General features: G+C 32.4%; 1 long non-coding RNA gene across 4 annotated transcripts; it reads left to right on the forward strand.

Moving 5' to 3' along the window:
- Positions 1–804: 804 nt before the first annotated feature.
- LOC132302587 (uncharacterized) lies at positions 805–5791 on the forward strand. Of its 4 annotated transcripts, none has more exons than XR_009480866.1 (7): positions 805–913; positions 1504–1635; positions 2248–2761; positions 3875–3947; positions 4034–4093; positions 5216–5324; positions 5425–5791. It is a non-coding gene; the product is annotated as an uncharacterized LOC132302587 (long non-coding RNA). The 4 variants fall into 4 exon arrangements; XR_009480867.1 differs by having other exon boundaries at positions 2248–2418; positions 2581–3947; XR_009480865.1 differs by having other exon boundaries at positions 2248–3947.
- The last annotated feature ends 14329 nt before the right edge of the window (positions 5792–20120 follow it).

Here is a 20120-nt window from a genome sequence, read left to right on the forward strand (position 1 = left end):
TATTATACTATATGTAAATATTAAATTATAATAAATTTAAAATATTATAACACAATATATATTTTATTACATATAAGATATATTATTTAATATTTTTTTATTCATAATAAATTATCATATGCTAAATATATTATATATCACATAATAAATGTATACATTATGCATATATATGTATTTATATACATAATTGGTGAGAATTTTTTATTTTGGTATATCTAATTTTGTACTTATGATGTATTGGTTATTTTAAAGATTTAAAATTTAAAATTAGATTTTCTAAATTTATAAATTTTTGATACTAATAGAAGCAAGTATCGTGCTTGAGTGATTGGGTTGCTTCCTGTATTCGAGAGTTCGTATTCAAGTCATTTACCCTCCCCCTCACCCTCCCCTCTAATTACACAACTCCTAAAATTATTGCCATGAAAAAAAAAAAAAAAAATTAAAAAATTAAAAAATATTATATATATTTTGTAACAAATATGTTGTATTACTAAATACATATATTGTATTACTAAATACTGTTATTATTTTATGTTTTTAAATTTGTAGCAACAGTTAATAAGCATCATTTCTGTTTCCTATTTTTACTTAATAAAATAAAATCATGTTTTTATTTTCCTAAGACTTCAAAAATAGAAAATAAAAAGGGTACTAAACGCACCATTTATTATTAATTTTTTTTCATTTGCATTTTGCTTTATGGCGGATAGGTTCGAATGATGTACTTATCCGTCCTTAATGTTGCCACGTTTCAAATATATAGTTCTACGTGTCATACAAAGACATAGCAGAGCAGCCGCATCAATCTTGCTCTCTCTCTCTAGAGCTGTCCATCTCTCGTTTTCTCTGTGTTTCTCTCTCTTCCTCTCTATCTATCGTTCTCTCTGTCTCTCTCCACACTCCGGTGAAGGTACGAGTTCTTTCTATCTTGTTCCGACTTAGAATTCTGGTGAGAATTCTTCGATCTCTCTATCTCCTTCGGGGGTGGAGACGGATCGATTTTGAGATGGAGTTGATTTGAACTTTTCTGCCACTTGCAACTCCATCTCATGGAAGAATAGTGCTTCTTAAGCTTTCTCTTCAAAATATGTGATTTTAGATTAAAGTTGAACATGGTTGTAAATCAGTTCGATTAAGTTCTTGAATAGGATGCACTTTTCTTTTCTATTAATTTTTTTCCCTAGAATTGGAAAAAGATAGGTATGGTAGCCAACATATGTTTTTTTCATTTGTTATAATATGATCAATAATATATAAATTCGATGTATAAATATTGTATAATAGCATAAACTAAAAGGGTGCACAGTTTATAGTACTGCACATAGCTAACTCTTTTCAGTATGTGAATGCATGTTTCAGTGTAGTACTCTGTTTATAGTACTATGTTTCTTCTTGGTTGCTCTACAGAAATTGTATATATATATTTCATTTGCTATTATACATATATATGTGAGCGTGCACGATTGGATATATTTGGTTTAACGATTTGAATTGCATTAGATGATGTGGTCAACATTAATGGCGGGAGGAGTTGCTCTTCCTATGAATCAAATTCCCATCCCAATGTTCTTCATACATATGCATCAGGATCAGGAGCATTCTATCCTTTGCAACCGTCGCCTGCAGTTTGAGGTAATCTCTCTCTCTCTCTCTATATATATATGTGTGTGTGTGTGTGTGTGTGTATGTGAGTGTACATGTGTGTGTGTGCATGCATGTATTTTGAACAAATTTAAATGCACTTAATTTGCCATGCTCCATACAAAACTTCATATATGGCACCACCAGCGTGGTATCAAACCAGGAATGTGGAATTCATGATTATGTATCTAACAAATCACTAATTAGATTGGCAATTTCAACTATTGGTATTTCTCAGCTGCACAAGGCCAACTCTTTTCAGTATGTGAATGCCTGTTTCTACGGGCTATATACTCTGTTTCATTTCATTTCATTTGGTATGCATCTGGTTGAAATTGTATATTTTTATGCTCTACTCTTCTTGGTTGCTCTACCATAATAAATAAGTGATCTTCTCTTTACAAAAACACAAGGTTCAAATACTTGAGGAGTAAACCAATAGACCTAAGAAATACAGCATCTAGTTGAAGTAATCTCGCTCTCTTTATATATATACATATATTTATATGGGTGTGTATATATGTGAAGGCATGTTCTTGAAAAAAAATTTAAATGCAGTTAATTTGCCATTCTTATTTGCTTTGACGATTTGAGTTTCATTAGATGATGTCGACAATGGTGGAAGTTGCTCTTCCTATGAATCAAATTCCCATTCCTAATGATGTTCATACGGCAGCACCATCAGGATTAGGAGCATTCTATCCTTGGCAACCATCGCCTGCATCAAATCAAAATATATCCGGAATTCATTGTCCAGTGGCGGTGATGAATCAGGTTTCCTTTATTTTATTTTAAGCAAGCTGAGATTAAACAAACAAACCAACAACAAAGCACGAAGGGCGTACACCAGGAATGTGGCTCTAAATGCACTGTGTCTGTTCGGTTCAATTTTCCATTTCCAGAAAACGAAACGATTAAATTTTGTATGGTTGGCAGTTTTATCAAGGCAATTTCACTTGCTGTCATCTATAATGACCGACATTTCATAAAAGCTACTGCACAGCGAGATTCAATAAATTATTGAATGTCGCCACTTGATTACAATGTGCTGCCTCCTCCAAATGTAACAATGACAGCAAGTCATTTTATGCCGCCTCCAAGTTATGTTCCTCCTCGGGTGGGTGAAAATGCTCATAATGCTATCTGATCTGATTCTGTGGTTTGTCTTATTTTCTCGATACACGGTCACTTACCTGAATGGTTTATTTTGTACCTTGTGCTCTGTGATTGAAGAGTGATGGGTGAAACTTTATGAAAGGAAAGCTGATCCAACATGTGTAAATATTACATCGTAGTATCAATGATTTGTCTACAGTATTTACTATAACATGAGTAATATTTATGCAGTCAATGAACATGTTTTCACACTGAAGCCTTGAATATATCAGGACTCGATGTTATTTTTCTGCACCTAAATTGACATGCTAATGGTTCTTATCTGGAACAGTTATGTTTGTATATATATATATATGCGCTTTTATACTGATTGTTACTTATCCAATTCTTAACAGTTTCATAAATTAGTTTAGTCCAACATGAGTCCATGTAAATGACTATAAATGAGTAAGCTATTCATGAACAGTTTGGACACTTCAGATTTGTTTGATTTTTATCAATTCCAGTGAAGCATGAATCCCAATTTGGACAGCGAGATCTAATTTCCAGACTAGTGAAAATGAATGAGTTTGAGCAACAAAGAGCTTGTCTCGTGTATTAATAGACAAGCATGTTTTTTATTTGATCCTATGGATATTGGCTAGTAAGGCCTTATTAGGTGCATTCTCTTGATCTCTCTGTAGTGCAGATTCCTTCCCCAATCTTTGGCCTAGGTTCCCATTTTCTCACTCGTCAATGGACGATATATGATTACCCTTTGAATGGATTAACTAAAAGCCTAAGGCGTTGCAAAGGGTTTGAGACAGAGTTATGAAAGTATCTCTTCCAACATATTTTCATTTGTTAAGAGTGCTAGATATTAAAATAAAACAACGCAGTATTTTTATGTTTGGTTCTTTATAATCATTGTGATATTTTCTGACCTCTTTTAGTGTGTGTGTGTGTGTTTATTTGTGTGACTTTTGGTGCTAATTAATGGATTAAGCAAAAGATTTTATTAAAATAAAAAAAGATCCCAACTCAAAATATAAATATTCAAATACACCGTCCCTTGTTAGATCCATTGTTTTGGTTTGTGGGAGAATTTGAAGTTTCTTACTCTGTTATGATACAGGGCCACCCCATATAACTGGTAATGGGTCAAACCAGATATATTGGACATGGATGTCATGGAAGTAGTTCTTCCGGTAAGCATTATTGTTATATTAAGAATGTCGCGCCAATAAAAATTGGAAAACCAATAATATTGCATTCTACTAATGTTATGTGACAGGTTTCTAGCGAAGAGGCAGTAAATCTGGCTTGGGAGTTGGCCTTCAAGGAGGGGCTTATGGTAATAATATAAATGACATTATGGTTTCTGTAATTTTTTACAATTCCATTAATTTATTGCTCAGTATTTTTAGATTTCTTCAAACATATATGTGGCCATCGAGAAAAATATTTGCCGTTTAAGTGTTGTTTAGCTTTTCTCAGGCTTTTGATGAGCTTGAGATGCTAATTTATGTGGTGAAGCCCACAATTTAGGAACAATAATGTCAAGCAAAGTAGCATATTTCTTTAGCAGTCCCGTTTAATTCTGTTGAATGAAGAAAGACTCCATACAATTTAACTAACAGGCAATATTGAAATTGAATAAGATAGAGAAGTGAGTACAGTTTTCTTAATTTGGAGCTTCAACTGCCTCATTTAGGAAAAAATATAATTATTGGAAATTTGTTAATCATAACGTTTACTGTTTGTTGGAAATATAGTTTATTGGGAATAAAATTCTGGTTCATGTAGGTGAAGAGATAAAATCAAGAGAACAAACCAGGAATGTGCAAGGCATTAGATGCATGGTGCCTTGTTTGGTTCTCAGAAAACAAAACAAAAAGACGCAATTTCGTTTGGTTGGGCAAATTTATGAAAACTGTTTTTTGAAAATCAGTTAATAGACATGTCTTTAGAAAATAGTATTTTATATTTCACTGAAAACAGTTTATTTATTGTTGAGTTCTTGAGAGCTGTTCTAAAAAAGAAACTAAACTAAATAAACGCATAGCTTGTCTGAGTTTATTGCTCATCAATTTCATAGTACAAGATTTATATTGGACTTATATTTTGGTGGTGATATCACTTGCTATCATCTATAATGATTGGCATTTCAAAAAATCTACTGTGCATCATGTTTCAAAAGCAACAATGGTAGTAGGGCATTTAATGCCGCCTCCTAGTTACAATGTGCTGCCTTAGGTGGATGAAAATGTTCGTAATGGTATCTGATCCGACTCAGTGGTTTGTGTTATTTTTTGACACATGGTCACTTACCTCACCTGAATGGTTTATTTTGTATAGACTTCGCATAATGCATGGCAACGGGTTGTGCTTTGTGATTGAAGAATGATTGGTGAAACCTTATAAAAGGAAGACTAACATCTATAATGATTGACATTTCAAAAAATCTACTGTGCAGCGTGGTTCAAATTCCATAATGGTAGCAACTCATTCAATGCCTCCTGGTTAAATGTGCCGCCTCAGGTGGATGAAAATGCTCGTAATGCTATCTGATATCCGATTCAGTGGTTTGTGTTATTTTCTCGACACTTGATCACTTATCTGGATGGTTGATTTTGTATGGACTTTGCATAATGCTTGACAACGGCTTGTGCTTTATGATTGCAGAATGATTGGTGAAACCTTATAAAAGAAAGACTGATCAAGATTCAAGAACTCTGTAATAGCGAAGAAACTGATATTGAGCACAGGTTTTGTTCTTGTCCAAGACTGCTGATCTGCATTTCTAGTTCCTTTTGTATTTTTGTTATTGGACAAGTTGTCAGTGAACAATTTCTTTCTTATTTGTGCCTTTTCTCAGCATCTGGCCTTGTAATTTCCTCATCACACTTGACTTTACCATTCACAGTCCCACACTAGTTGATTATATGTTCTCTGAGAAAAGTGACAACCAAGAAACATTATTGAAGCTGCAATGTTCATTCTGCTGTGGATAATTAGAATCAATTGCTAATTAGCTCATATTTACTGTCAACATACGTACCTCAAATCAGGATTCAATCACCTGCAAGTTTTGCGTTTTCATTTTGTTTTTATATTTTAGTATATTAACCATATATGCAATGAATTATGAGACCATATATATATATATATATATATATATATGCATTCAATTGAGTGTTTTTTGTTATTTATTTATTTATTTTTATTGGCAAGAAACACAACAATCCACTCACATACCCTACTTCTGTTTCTTTGGAAATTCGAATCATCACCATTCACTTTGAGAGTCAGAAGAGAGAACACTAAATTATTTTTGTTCCTTTGGAAATTCGGATCGTCACCCTTCACTTTGAGAGGTAAAAGAGAACACTAAATTACACGATTCTTGGTGCAATTGAGCTTTGTTGCTGCTCATCGTATATGTAATCAATTAATATTAATCAAATAGGTCATATATATATATATATATAAATAGGCATCTTTAGAAAGTAGATGCAGATAAGACTATAAGTAGTCTGTTGACTGATATGATTTATATGCTATGATCCCTTTGTAAAATTTTTGTATGGTGTTAATTTTGTTCTTAAAAAGGCAAATTGATCAAACTATAATGCATATGTGTTCATTTTGTATAAAAGAAAATGACCCCAAAATCAACAGGGGCAGTTGCTTAATGGTATCGTGTCCTTACTTCTTAATGAGAGTTTAGGGATTTGAGTCTCAATGGAGGTTCTCAAAGAGAAGGGAGTTCAGGAGTTCGAGTCTCAGTGAAGACATAGGTGAGTATCAACTAAAAAAAAAAAAAGACACCAAAATTACTTGCCCCCAAAAAAATAATAATAATAACAATAACAGGATTCCAAAATTTGAGGGGTTTACATACGGAATTATTTGTCAAATTTAGTCTAGGAAATTATTTGCAAATGCATTATCATATTATATTTTGATTAACTAATATGAGTAGTGACATGTAACATTTAAGTTTCTTTACCATACTCATGAGATTAATATATAAGCCTCTCCATTCATTTATTATACAAGATCATTACCTACCCTATCGATGCAATACAATTAGTTTCGAAAAGGCATCCGAGATTTCACAATCCTCACGTTTGAGGGTTTCCATGTGTGAGGATTTTGTACCTCAAATGCAATACAAAACTTATGTTGTAATACAAAAACTTATGATCCACTCATTACGGAAAATACAAAAACACTAGCAAATTGTCAAGAATCACTATTGCATCAGGGACAAGACCTTTAGTCTATTCAGAAAAATGAGGTTTTTTATTTTTTATTTTTTATTTATTTTTTTGTTTTTTCAAAAGAGTGTTTGTTACTTTATATATGTTCTCAAATAAGTTCTATTTTATTCATTTATATATTTTTAAAACATAAGGATCAATGAGTTCTATAAAATTGTATTACGGCAAATGAGAATTCGTAAGCGTTTTTATTTTGTGTTTTTTATTCATGTGAAGTAGAAATTGTTGGTAAATATATATGCTTCATGTGACATCTAAGATATAACAATCCTCATACTAATATGCTATTAGATAATTAACAATATGCTAAGAAATGATTAATTAAATTTGCAACTATATATTTAATTAAATATGTAAAATAAAGCAATGAATTAATAAATAATAAATAAAGAACCAGATACTAGTATTGAATATTATGTCCTTAAGACAGATTCGACCTGCTATAGTGCTAACGGACTCAGTGGCGTCTATCTCCCAGGATACAACGGTCTACATCCATGCGTCTATCTCCCAGGATACAACGGTCTACATCCACCAGTAACAGCACTATAAACTCGTGAATATGGCGAACCTCCTCCATGTAATACTCTTTCTGACTAAAAAAATGCATCTATACTATATAAATGCTGAATTGGGTACAATCCGAATTAAATGGTTCTGACTAATCTTAATATGACTCGATGAAATTGAATTAGGGTCTAAGTGGCTCGGACCACTTAACCTATAGTTTGAACCCACTTGGGTTGGGTTCAAGTCTAGAGAAAAAGATAGAAAAAAATGAAATGAACGATTTGCAAATGATCCAAAGGGGAATATTTATAGGCAACAAGATGCCTTTTTGTGTCTCTTCATCATTGGACACAACCATTTATATGTGTCTCTTCATCATTGGACACAACTATTTATATGTGTCTCTTCACACTGAACACATCCACTCTAATTGGTTGCAATGATTCACATGAATAGTTATGTTTGTTGGTTTTGAGTTGCATCTTTTCATCCCATAACCAAACAGTAAAAAGTGCGATAAAGGGTTGTGAGAGGAAGAGAAGCAACCCAAACTTATGTCTATTCAATGTGAACTGCACCTAAAGTGAATAGGTGTGTGAAGGGTAGTTTAAACCAGATTTTGTAGAAGGGATGCAAGTAAAGAGACATGTCCATCAACCAAGAGGCACCAATTTCTCCATAAATACCCACCCTTGGTTGCCATTTAAAGTGTGCAATTTATTATTCTCTCCCTCCCTCAAGATGAACCCAACCCAAGTGGTTGTGGGTTCAAGCCATGGTCAAGTGGTCTAAGCCACTTAGGCACAAAACCAATTTCATTGAGCCATATTAAATTTGGTTTGAGCCATTTGGTTCGGATGCACCCAATCCATTATTTATATAGTATAAATGCATTTTTGAGCCAGAGAGAGTATTACACGAAGGAGGTTCGCCGTATCCAGGAGTTTATAGTGCTGCTACTGGTGAATATAGACCGTTGTATCTTGGGAGATAGACGTCACTGAGTCCGTTAGCACCATAGCGGGGCGAATCTGTCTTAAGGACATAGTATTCAATACTAGCCTAGCTCGGTCCAGGTTCTTTATTTATTATTTATTAATTCATTGCCTTATTTTACATATTTAATTAAATATATAGTTGCATATTTAATTAATTATTTCTTAGCATATTGTTAATTATCTCATAGCATATTGTAAGATATATATTTTGGGAAGATTGTAAAATATATATATTCTGTTATTGGCAACTTTCGGTGTCAAAACAAGTCCTAGTCAGTTGTAAATTCAAGTTAGTATATCTGGATCGACAACGACTGCAGAAAGGAAAGGTTGTTCAAAGTTACAATAACTGAGATTTTTTTTGAAGAAGGTAAGAACAACACATTAAGAAGGATTCTAAAAAAGGTTGGACACATTCTACACTTTCCATTTTGTTCGGAACAAGATTTTACATTCTGTCCATCTTGAACTGGTTCAAGAATAATCGAACAGGTTTAACTTGAACTGATACAAGATTTATCGAACAGGTTCAACTTCACCAGAGTGGCGATTTTAGAGTCTGTCCATCTTGAACCGGTTCAAAATTTATCGAACAGGTTCAAGAAGTCCTGGTACTATTCTAACTTCAGTTTCCTTCTTCTGAATGTTTCCTTTTTAACCCCAACTTCCTTCCAAATCCTATGCACGAATTTTGTCATATTTTCTAAGGGATTAAGACTTTCTAAACTCTATATAAACCTTGTCATACACATTGGTTTAGACACGGCTTTTGCATACAAAATTTCAGATCTTTGAGAGAGCCTTTTGAGAGATATTTTTTATTCATTCAGAAAATCAATCTGATTTTTCTGATTTTATTTTTGAGAGCACACACATAAACACAAGAGTGATTTAGGAGTGTTGTTCTCTATCTCATCGGAATTGAAGCATAATTGAAGATTCAGAAATTCCGGAAAAGCATAATTCATTCGTTCTTCATTAAATTCAGATCTAGAAGAAAAGGGGTGAAGCGATCACACTTTGAAGGGGTCAGAGCATTCGTGGAGTGTTGTCTGATCTACCTGCAACTCTTCTACAGAGATCAAGAGTAAGCTTGAGGTCGAGAGTTGTTGGACGGGGGAGTCGCAAAGCCAGGGATTGTCAGCAATTGGTTTTTGGTAGAATGATAGGGTGTGAGACTGGGTCATAGTTCAGTATACTTTGCTTCAAACATAGTGGATCGTTTATCTCAGGACTGCGAAGTCCAACGAGGTTTTTCATGTTACAAATGGTCTACTCTACCAATTGGGGTTTCCTCAATAAAATCCTGGTGTCATCACTCGAACTCTATTTACTTTACTTGCACTTTATTTTTACTTTGTGATTTGATTTTAGTTTTATTTCGGTAAAATTAAAATAAGTAAAAATTGAATAAAAGAGTAAATTGAATCTATTTACCATCTCTCTAGATAATCTATCCATATAATATATTCCACAACCATTCCGCTGTGCACACTCAACACATATTAGTATAAGGGTTGTTATATCTTAAATGTTACATGAAGCATATATATTTACCAATAATCTTAAAACAGATTCTTCTTTGCGTAGAATTTATTATATGCTTCTATTTCAGATATAAAAAAGTAGAGATTATACTAATAATTGAGATATAATAAAATAATGTTAATATAATTTATATGATAATAAGCTAAATATTGATGGGTTCAATATTATATGAAATTGAAGCATGTTATATAAGTAGATTATTGAATTATTTATATAATTCACTATTGGTTCAATTATTTTAATTTTGTAATATGATATTATGAAGTATATTATCTTAAACATGTGTCAACTAGAGGTGGAAAAAGGTACTTCGTTACTTTTGTCAATGGTTGCACAAGATATTGTTATATATATTTGTTACGAAGTAAAAATGAAACCTTAGAAATGTTTAAACATTACAAAAAAAGAGGTTAAGAATCAACTTGGCAAAAAGATCAAGGTATTAAGAAATGATGAATGCTATGTTAATAAGTTCTGGTTTAACTTAGAATTTGTGGGGAGAAATTTTGCTTTCCACAAATTATATTCTCAATAAAATACCTCAAAAAAAATTGTGACACCATATGACTTATGCATCACATTTATGTCATTGTCTCGATAGTAGCTTTAATCCATTCAAGGACTTATAAGCTTGCATACTTGACTTTTCAACTAGAACAAAAAACTCAGCACTTCAACTGGAAAAAAGAGAGCTCTTCTAGTTGTTTTACAATATTTTATAATAATATAAATGATTTTTGGTTTTATCCAAAATCTCTTAGGATTAAGAACCCCCACATTTATAAGTATTTCTTACCTGATGAGGTAACTCATATCAAATTTCATCTATAGACAATACCCCCTCACAACTTTGGGATAATCCTGAAATTATATATATATATATGATATATTTCTTATGGTTTTCCAATTCCTGAAATACTATATATTAAATATTCCACCTCATCTACCTTTTCAAGGTTTTATATTCGCTTTTCAACAAGCATGTATAACAGTCTCTAGTATATATGTATTCACTTTATCTCTAGCTTATTCTTATAATATGTCACAGACATTATTGTGAATTAATACTAGAGATATTAATTACAATGGGCTCTAATTAATATTTGCTCATACATCTCCTATATTTATGAATTGAGTTATTCATGTTAAGTTAGTCATATTAACATGTCATAACCTTTCATGTGTCACACATCACATAACTTAATCATTTAAGCAAATAATTCTCCTATTATTTAAGCTTTGGATACAATCACCACAGAGTGAGCACTCACTTCTCAGCTATCATTACTAGTTACAAGTGAGTTCTTAGCTATCATTACTAGCTTAGATTAAGTACACTCTTCTCATATCTCACTATTAGGTTATGATGAGCACCCACTTCTCAGCTATTACCGCTAGCTTGAAGTTAAGTTTGTTTAGCTATCAATTTTAGTAGCTCATAACTTTAGTACACACTTATCTAAGTAGTCTACCTTAGTAGTAGAGTAATTTGTTTTGAAGAATATTCTTCAAAAACTACTACTTTACAAGTAGTATTATTCCCTCCTACATGAGCAGATATGATATATTCCTCAAATAGCTTATGGCTAAAATAACTACTTTTACTACCAAGTTGAGAGCTAGAACCAACTAACAGATTTTCCTCTTCCTCTTAGGTTATGTGCACCTCATTAATTATTTTAGCTTATAGCTAAGTTAACTAGTTTGCAACTCAGTAACATTTTAGCTTTTAGTTAAATTGTACATTAGAGCTAACTAGCTTGATTTAGTTTGTCTCGGTGTACTAGGTTAGTGTATCCATAACATTTTCCATTAAACTCGTTAGAGTTATTGGAAAATCTTTTCTTATTTAGCCCATTCACAACTATACGTATCTTAGACACTAGTATAGATCTTTTTCTCTTAACTATCGGGAGAATTGACATAGCTAGACTAGTCAATTTTTGTCTGTTGTATTAAATACACAAACCAGTCATGAACTTATACAAAATTAATAATATCACACATTAAATAAACTATATTGTAAAATTAAATTACTATGCACACTAAGTAATTCAACTACATAGCTCAATATTATAATCTCAAATAAAAATAAGCACTTATATAAATAATATTGAACTCACATAAATAATATAGTTTAATATTATATCACACGATTAATTATATCACATAATTAATCCAAGAAATAATAATATTCAAGAGAAGAATTTACTTTCTTAAAGTTTTGTGGATCATTCTCCAATAAATATGCTAGAAAATTAGGATCAAAAGATTTAGACGTTCTAACCCTCTTGCTACGTCTAAACTCATCCTTATTTTCATTTTATGATTTATGCACAAGAAAACGATATGCACTACTATTATGAGCATAACCTATCAAAGATTTTATGTAACAATCCACTCCACCACATGGTATGATATTGTACGCTTTGGGCTCAAGCCTGCAAGGTTTTGTTCTTGAGTTTTATCCCGAAAATGCCACATACCAATTAGAGATAACACCACCACATAAAATCATTTCACCTTTCCCTTACCTAAGCGATGTGGGACTGTGCACCTGTAGCCCGCCCAGTGTGGTAGCTTGTCAGTGCCTCTTGCACCCGTCCATGACACACTCACCTACAAGGTCGTCACATTTTATGTCACACTTTAACTTTCTTAGGAGTAGGAACTACAACCTTTGATAGACACCCCCACATTTTAAAGAATTTATAGGAAGGTTTTCAACCTTTCCATAATTCATGTCATATATATTTTTTTAAAGGTATTTTATTGAGAATATAATTTGCGGAAAGCAAAATTTCTCCCCACCAATTCTAAGTTAAACCAGACTTATCAACATAGCATTCATCATCTCTTAACACCTTGATCTTTTTGCCAATTTGATTCTCAACCTCTTTTTTGTAATGTTTAAACATTTCTAAGGTTTCATCTTTACTTCGTAGCAAATATACATAACAGTATCTTGTGCAACCATTGATAAAAGTAATGAAGTACTTTTTTCCACCTCTAGTTGGCACATGTTTAAGGTAATATACTTCATAATATCATATTACAAAATTAAAATAATTCAACCAATATTGAATTATATAAATAATTCAATAATCTACTTATATAACATGCTTCAATTTTACATAATATTGAACACATCAATATTTAGCTTATTATCATATAATAATGTATATAACATTATTTTATTATATCTCAATTATTAATATAATCTCTACTTTTTTATATCTGAAATAAAAGCATATAATAAATTCTACACAAGGAAGAATCTGTTTTAAGATTGTTGGTAAATATATATGCTTCATGTAACATTTAAGATATAACAATCCTTATACTAATATGCTATGAGATAATTAACAATATGCTAAGAAATAATTAATTAAATATGCAACTATATATTTAATTAAATATGTAAAATAAAGCAATGAATTAATAAATAATAAATAAAGAACCTGGACCGAGCTAGGCTAGTATTGAATACTATGTCCTTAAGACAGATTCGCCCCGCTATGGTGCTAATGGACTCAGTGGCGTCTATTTCCCAAGATACAATAGTCTACATCCACCAGTAACAGCACTACAAACTCGTGGATACGGCGAATATCCTCCGTGTAATACTCTCTCTAATTAAAAAATGCATCTATACTATATAAATGCTGAATTGGATACAATCCCAACTAAATGGTTCGGACCAATCTTAATATGGCTCGATGAAATTGGATTAGGGTCTAAGTGGCTCGGACCACTTAACCTATGGTTTGAACCCACTTGAGTTGGGTTTAAGTTTAAAGAGGGAGATAGAAGAAAATGAAATGAACGATTTGCAAATAACCTAAACGGGAGTATTTATAGGCAAAAAGGTGCCTTTTCGGGTGAGGTGTGTCTCTTCATCATTGGACACAACCATTTGTATGTGTCTCTTCACACTAGACACATCCACTCCAATTGGTTGCAATGGTTCACATGAATAGTTATGTCTGTTAGTTTTGAGTTGCATCTTTTCATCCTATAACCAACCAGTAATCGCATTTGTTCCATCACAGGCATCATTGATGACTAATCAAATAATTTTCATTCACAATTTCTAACAAAAATAATGTTTTTATTATACTACTATGATTTATTAATTTGAAAATGAAAACATATTTTGCAAATAAATTTGTTGCATGATGTTTTAAAGTCGTAATCATCCTTCTTGCCTTTTTTTTCCAATTAACGGGGCCTATATTTTTCTCCATATTATTCTATTATATACCATGTCTTATCTAATATTTTAAAGTCATTTTTAATTACTTTTTTCCATGTTAATTTTGCAAAATACGATTACAACTCTATTAATTGATATTATTTTATATGATGTGATCCCTCTATAAATTTTTATGTGCTATTAAATTTGATTCTATAAAAAGGCATATTGATCAAAACATAAAGCATTTGTGTTCATTTTTTTATTGAAAGAAAATGATAGAGAAATTTGCAGGGTTTTACTCACAAAAATATTTGTCAAATTTATAATTTAAGAAATTATTTGCAAATGTAATAAACTTAGGAAATAACCTCTGTGCCTAAGGCTGTGTATATTTAACTCCACAATGACGGGTCCGTTGCACTGGGATACTTTTTTACAAAATAAAAAAAAAAATAAAAAATAAAAACTAAATTTGATTATATAAAAAGGCATATTGATCAAAACATAAAACATTCGTGTTCATTTTTTTATTGAAAGAAAATGATAGACAAATTTGTAGGGTTTTACTAATGAAAATATTTGTCAAATTTATAATTTAAGAAATTGTTTGCAAATGTAAGAAACTTAGGAAATAACCTCTGTGTCTAAGGCTGCGTACATTTAACTCCACAATGGCGGGTCTGTTGCACTGGGCTACCTTTTTTCAAAAAAAGGAGAAAAAAGAAGAAGAAAAAACTATAACTTTTGTTTCAGGACCTGTTAATTGGAATATAATTTAATAATGATGAAAAAACTTACCAGTGTTTTTTGTGCAACTTCAATTAGCAACGTTTTAACAAAATTATTTTGCCGGTTATGCATGAGAATAAACTCTCTCACATCTTAGGTGTTATAAACTCTATATGTGGCACATCAATCGCTAACACAAATGGACACAAAAGAGAGATGAGAACAATAGAAGGCTAATGTAGTTTAGTTCTAAAACGCACACCACAAATATTAAAATGGCAAATTGTCTTGAAGCATGCAGATGAGTGCATCACTATTAAGAAAGAGTGTACAACAAAGTATTTTGACACGTGATATCCCAAGTCCCTTAGTATAGGTGGCATGATTGGGTGTAAGAATTGTTAGGATTTTACACCTACAATTGACAAATATAACAGATAAAAGTACATATACAAGCAAAACAATATTTACGTGGTTCAGTAAATTGCCTAGTCCACGGGCGATATTAACTTTACTTCAAAACTTGATTACACACTCTTTCTCTTCTCACAAACTCAACTCACTTTTCTCTCTACAATTATTTATCTCTCTACTCTAATATCTCACGTCCATCTCTATTTATAGTGTCACGCCCCTAGACCGTAGTCCGGATTGTGAACACTATACACAAACAATCACAGTCTCATAGTTAAAAATATCCCTGTAACCTGTCTCAACCACACATCCGCCTATCTATTTCCCTTTACAAAATCAAGATTTAAAATAAATAGATAAAATGTCCACATTACAACTTTAAAGTCTTAAAGTCAGAAACAACATTTATTACATGCTTGGGATATTCTGAAGAAATATAATACAATACATTGTCTAAAATGCGGAATAAAAACACGACAACACCAGCCCCGACTCTATCTACAGCTGAGGATGAACACCCTCTACACAATTCATGCCACGACCTGAAAAAATGTGTATAAAATAGGAATGAGCAACCACAGCTCAGCGGGAAATACTTAAAGCGCACTCCTTAATACCTCCGTGAATCCAAACAAAGAATAGATAAATGATAATGGGATCATATAAGCTCGAGGAAGACATGATGTCATGTGAGATAATAAAATGAAGTGTCATGCAATACCAATGCCGATGTCAATGCTAATGCCATTGAAACTTCTCACTTCCCAAAACCTCATTTCCATCACAAAAAGTTAATGTAATCCGCCCAGGGTTGCTCCCCAATACCACGAGAAGAGAATTGGTCATTTATCCCTGATACAAGTCCACTCCTTGTGATCATTTGGGCCATCTCCTCTAGATTCCCATTAACTGCATGGATGCAAAGTCACTCCTTGCTATCCGGTTTTAAAATCATTATTCATTCCCACAGATACAAGGCATTTCCCTGTTACCCAATTTTCAAAATCATTTAATGAAATGTTTCCATTTACTTTTCCATTCCAACCTCATCCCCTTGACCATGCGAGATGAATATACATTTGTAATGACATAATGTACAGGTGCTATAATCAACATTGAAATCCCACTCATATACAATAAACATGGTTATTGTAATACTTTTAATACATAATTAAGCATGCTCACTAACATATTAACTATCATATAGTTCTATCACATTTCAGACTACATTGTTAACAACTACAATCCACTAAGCATGCTTCAGTTCCCACATTTATCACATTACAGCAATAACAGTGCTCAATAACATTTAGATACTAAGTACACAGCTTTTCATTTCAAGAAATACCCATTACAGTCTTAATTTCAGTTTTCAACAATGAAGGCTCGAGTCTTGGAAGTTAAGCTCAAGCTCTGAGCACAAAGGCTCAAGCCTCGGAAGTTCGGCTCGAGCTCTGGAAATGAAATTCCAGATTTTTTTTAAAAAAAGGAGCAGTCTGTGTTTAAGAGGTCATAACTTTTTCCACAGATATAATCTAAGGCTAAAATTGGAATCATTGGAAAGCTTACTTCGAGCTAGACAGTTTAGACTCAAAAATCATCCAATTTGAATTTAAAATATGGAAGTTATGATCATTTGAAGTTTAGATTGCTGTGCAGAAAATTCTGCAGAAGCCCATATCTGTTTTGCAGCACTGTTTTATGCACAAATCAATAGGAAAGATAAAGATTGTGAGATTTAAGCAATCCTGCCTCAGAATAGATGAAATCCCTTGCAGCAACAATTCAAAGGCCACCCAAAGATTGAATCAAAGCTTCCCAAAATGATGAAAATGGAAGAACAACCTTCCTATGCACCCAACTAACCCTCTTCTTTTAAAATAGATTTCAATTCCCAGCAATGAAGAAACAATCACAACCTTGAATAAAATAAAAAATTTAAAAATATAGAAATTAAAAAATTTAAAAATTAAATAAAAAATTTAAAAAATATTATATACATTTTGTAACAAATATGTTGTATTACTAAATATATATATTATATTATTAAATATTGTTATTAATTTATGTTTTTAAATTTGTGACAACAATAAGTGTTAATAAGCATCATTTCTGTTTCTTATTTTCACTCAATAACCTAAGACTTCAAAAATAGAAAATAAAAAGGGTACTAAACGCACCATTTATTATTATTTTTTTTTCATTTGCATTTTGCTTTATGGTGGATAGGTTCGAATGATGTACTTATCCGTCCTTAATGTTGCCACGTTTCAAATATATAGTTCTACGTGTCATACAAAGACATTGCAGAGCAGCCGCATCAATCTTGCTCTCTCTCTATAGAGCTTTCTATCTCTCGTTTTCTCTGTGTTTCTCTCTCTTCCTCTCTATCTATCGTTCTCTCTGTCTCTCTCTACACTCCGGTGAAGGTATGAGTTCTTTCTATCTTGTTCCGACTTAGAATTCTGGTGAGAATTCTTCGATCTCTCTATGTCCTTCGGGGGTGGAGACGGATCGATTTTGGGATGGAGTTGATTTGAACTTTTCTGCCACTTGCAACTCCATCTCATGCAAGAATAGTGCTTCTTAAGCTTTCTCTTCCAAATATGTGATTTTAGATTAAAGTTGAACATGGTTGTAAATCAGTTCGATTAAGTTCTTGAATAGGATGCACTTTTCTTTTCAATTAATTTTTTTCCCTAGAATTGGAAAAAGATAGGTATGCTAGCCAACATATGTTTTTTTCATTTATTATAATATGATCAATAATATATAAATTCGATGTATAAATATTGTATAATAGCATAAACTAAAAGGGTGCACAGTTTATAGTACTGCACATAGCTAATTCTTTTCAGTATGTGAATGCATGTTTCAGTGTAGTACTCTGTTTATAGTACTCTGTTTCTTCTTGGTTGCTCTACAGAAATTGTATATATATATTTCATTTGCTATGCTGAAATATATATACATATATATGTGAGCGTCCACGATTGGATATATTTGGTTTAACGATTTGAATTGCATTAGATGATGTGGTCAACATTAATGGCGGGAGGAGTTGCTCTTCCTATGAATCAAATTCCCATCCCAATGTTCTTCATACATATGCATCAGGATCAGGAGCATTCTATCTTTTGCAACCGTCGCCTGCAGTTTGAGGTAATCTCTCTCTCTCTCTCTCTATATATATATATATGTGTGTGTGTGTGTGTGTGTGTGAGTGTACATGTGTGTGTGTGCATGCATGTATTTTGAACAAATTCAAATGCACTTAATTTGCCATGCTCCATACCAAACTTCATATATGGCACCACCAGCGTGGTATCAAACCAGGAATGTGGAATTCATGAATATGTATCTAACAAATCACTAATTAGATTGGCAATTTCAACTATTGGTATTTCTCAGCTGCACAAGGCCAACTCTTTTCAGTATGTGAATGCCTGTTTCTACGGGCTATATACTCTGTTTCATTTCATTTCATTTCATTTGGTATGCATCTGATTGAAATTGTATATTTTTATGCTCTACTCTTCTTGGTTGCTCTACCATAATAAATAAGTGATCTTCTCTTTACAAAAACACAAGGTTCAAATACTTGAGGAGTAATCCAATAGACCTAAGAAATACAGCATCTAGTCGAAGTAATCTCGCTCTCTCTCTATATATACATATATTTATATGGGTGTGTATATATGTGAATGCATGGTCTTGCAAAAAAATTAAATGCAATTAATTTGCCATTCTTATTTGCTTTGACAATTTGAGTTTCATTAGATGATGTCGACAATGGTGGAAGTTGCTCTTCCTATGAATCAAATTCCCATTCCTAATGATGTTCATACGGCAGCACCATCAGGATTAGGACCATTCTATCCTTGGCAACCATCGCCTGCATCAAATCAAAATATATCCGGAATTCATTGTCCATTGGCGGTGATGAATCAGGTTTCCTTTATTTTATTTTAAGCAAGCTGAGATTAAACAAACAAACCAACAACAAAGCACGAAGGGCGTACACCAGGAATGTGGGGTTTTAAAATTAAGGCTCTAAATGCACTGTGTCTGTTCGGTTCAATTTTCCATTTCCAGAAAACGAAACGGTTAAATTTTGTATGGTTGGCAGTTTTATCAAGGCAATTTCACTTGCTGTCATCTATAATGACCGACATTTCATAAAAGCTACTGCACAGCGAGATTCAATAAATTATTGAATGTCGCCAATAATTATTGAGGGTTTTACTAATGAAAATATTTGTCAAATTTATAATTTAAGAAATTGTTTGCAAATGTAAGAAACTTAGGAAATAACCTCTGTGTCTAAGGCTGCGTACATTTAACTCCACAATGGCGGGTCTGTTGCACTTGGCTACCTTTTTTGAAAAAAAAGGAGAAAGAAAGAAGAAGAAAAAACTATGACTTTTGTTTCAGGACCTGTTAATTGGAATATAATTTAATAATGATAAAAAAACTGACCAGTGTTTTTTGTGCAACTTCAATTAGCAACGTTTTAACAAAATTCTTTTGCCGATTATGCATGAGAATAAACTCTCTCACATCTTAGGTGTTAAACTCTATATGTGGCACATCAATCGCTAACACAAATGGACACAAAGGAGAGATGAGAACAATAGAAGGCTAGTGTAGTTTAGTTCTAAAATGCACACCACAAATATTAAAATGGAAAATTGTCTT

Source organism: Cornus florida, unplaced genomic scaffold, assembly GCF_030987335.1.
Source record: "Cornus florida cultivar Cherokee Brave unplaced genomic scaffold, ASM3098733v1 CherokeeBrave_3.0.0_Hap2_Chr04, whole genome shotgun sequence".
In the NCBI taxonomy this organism is placed as follows: domain Eukaryota; kingdom Viridiplantae; phylum Streptophyta; class Magnoliopsida; order Cornales; family Cornaceae; genus Cornus; species Cornus florida.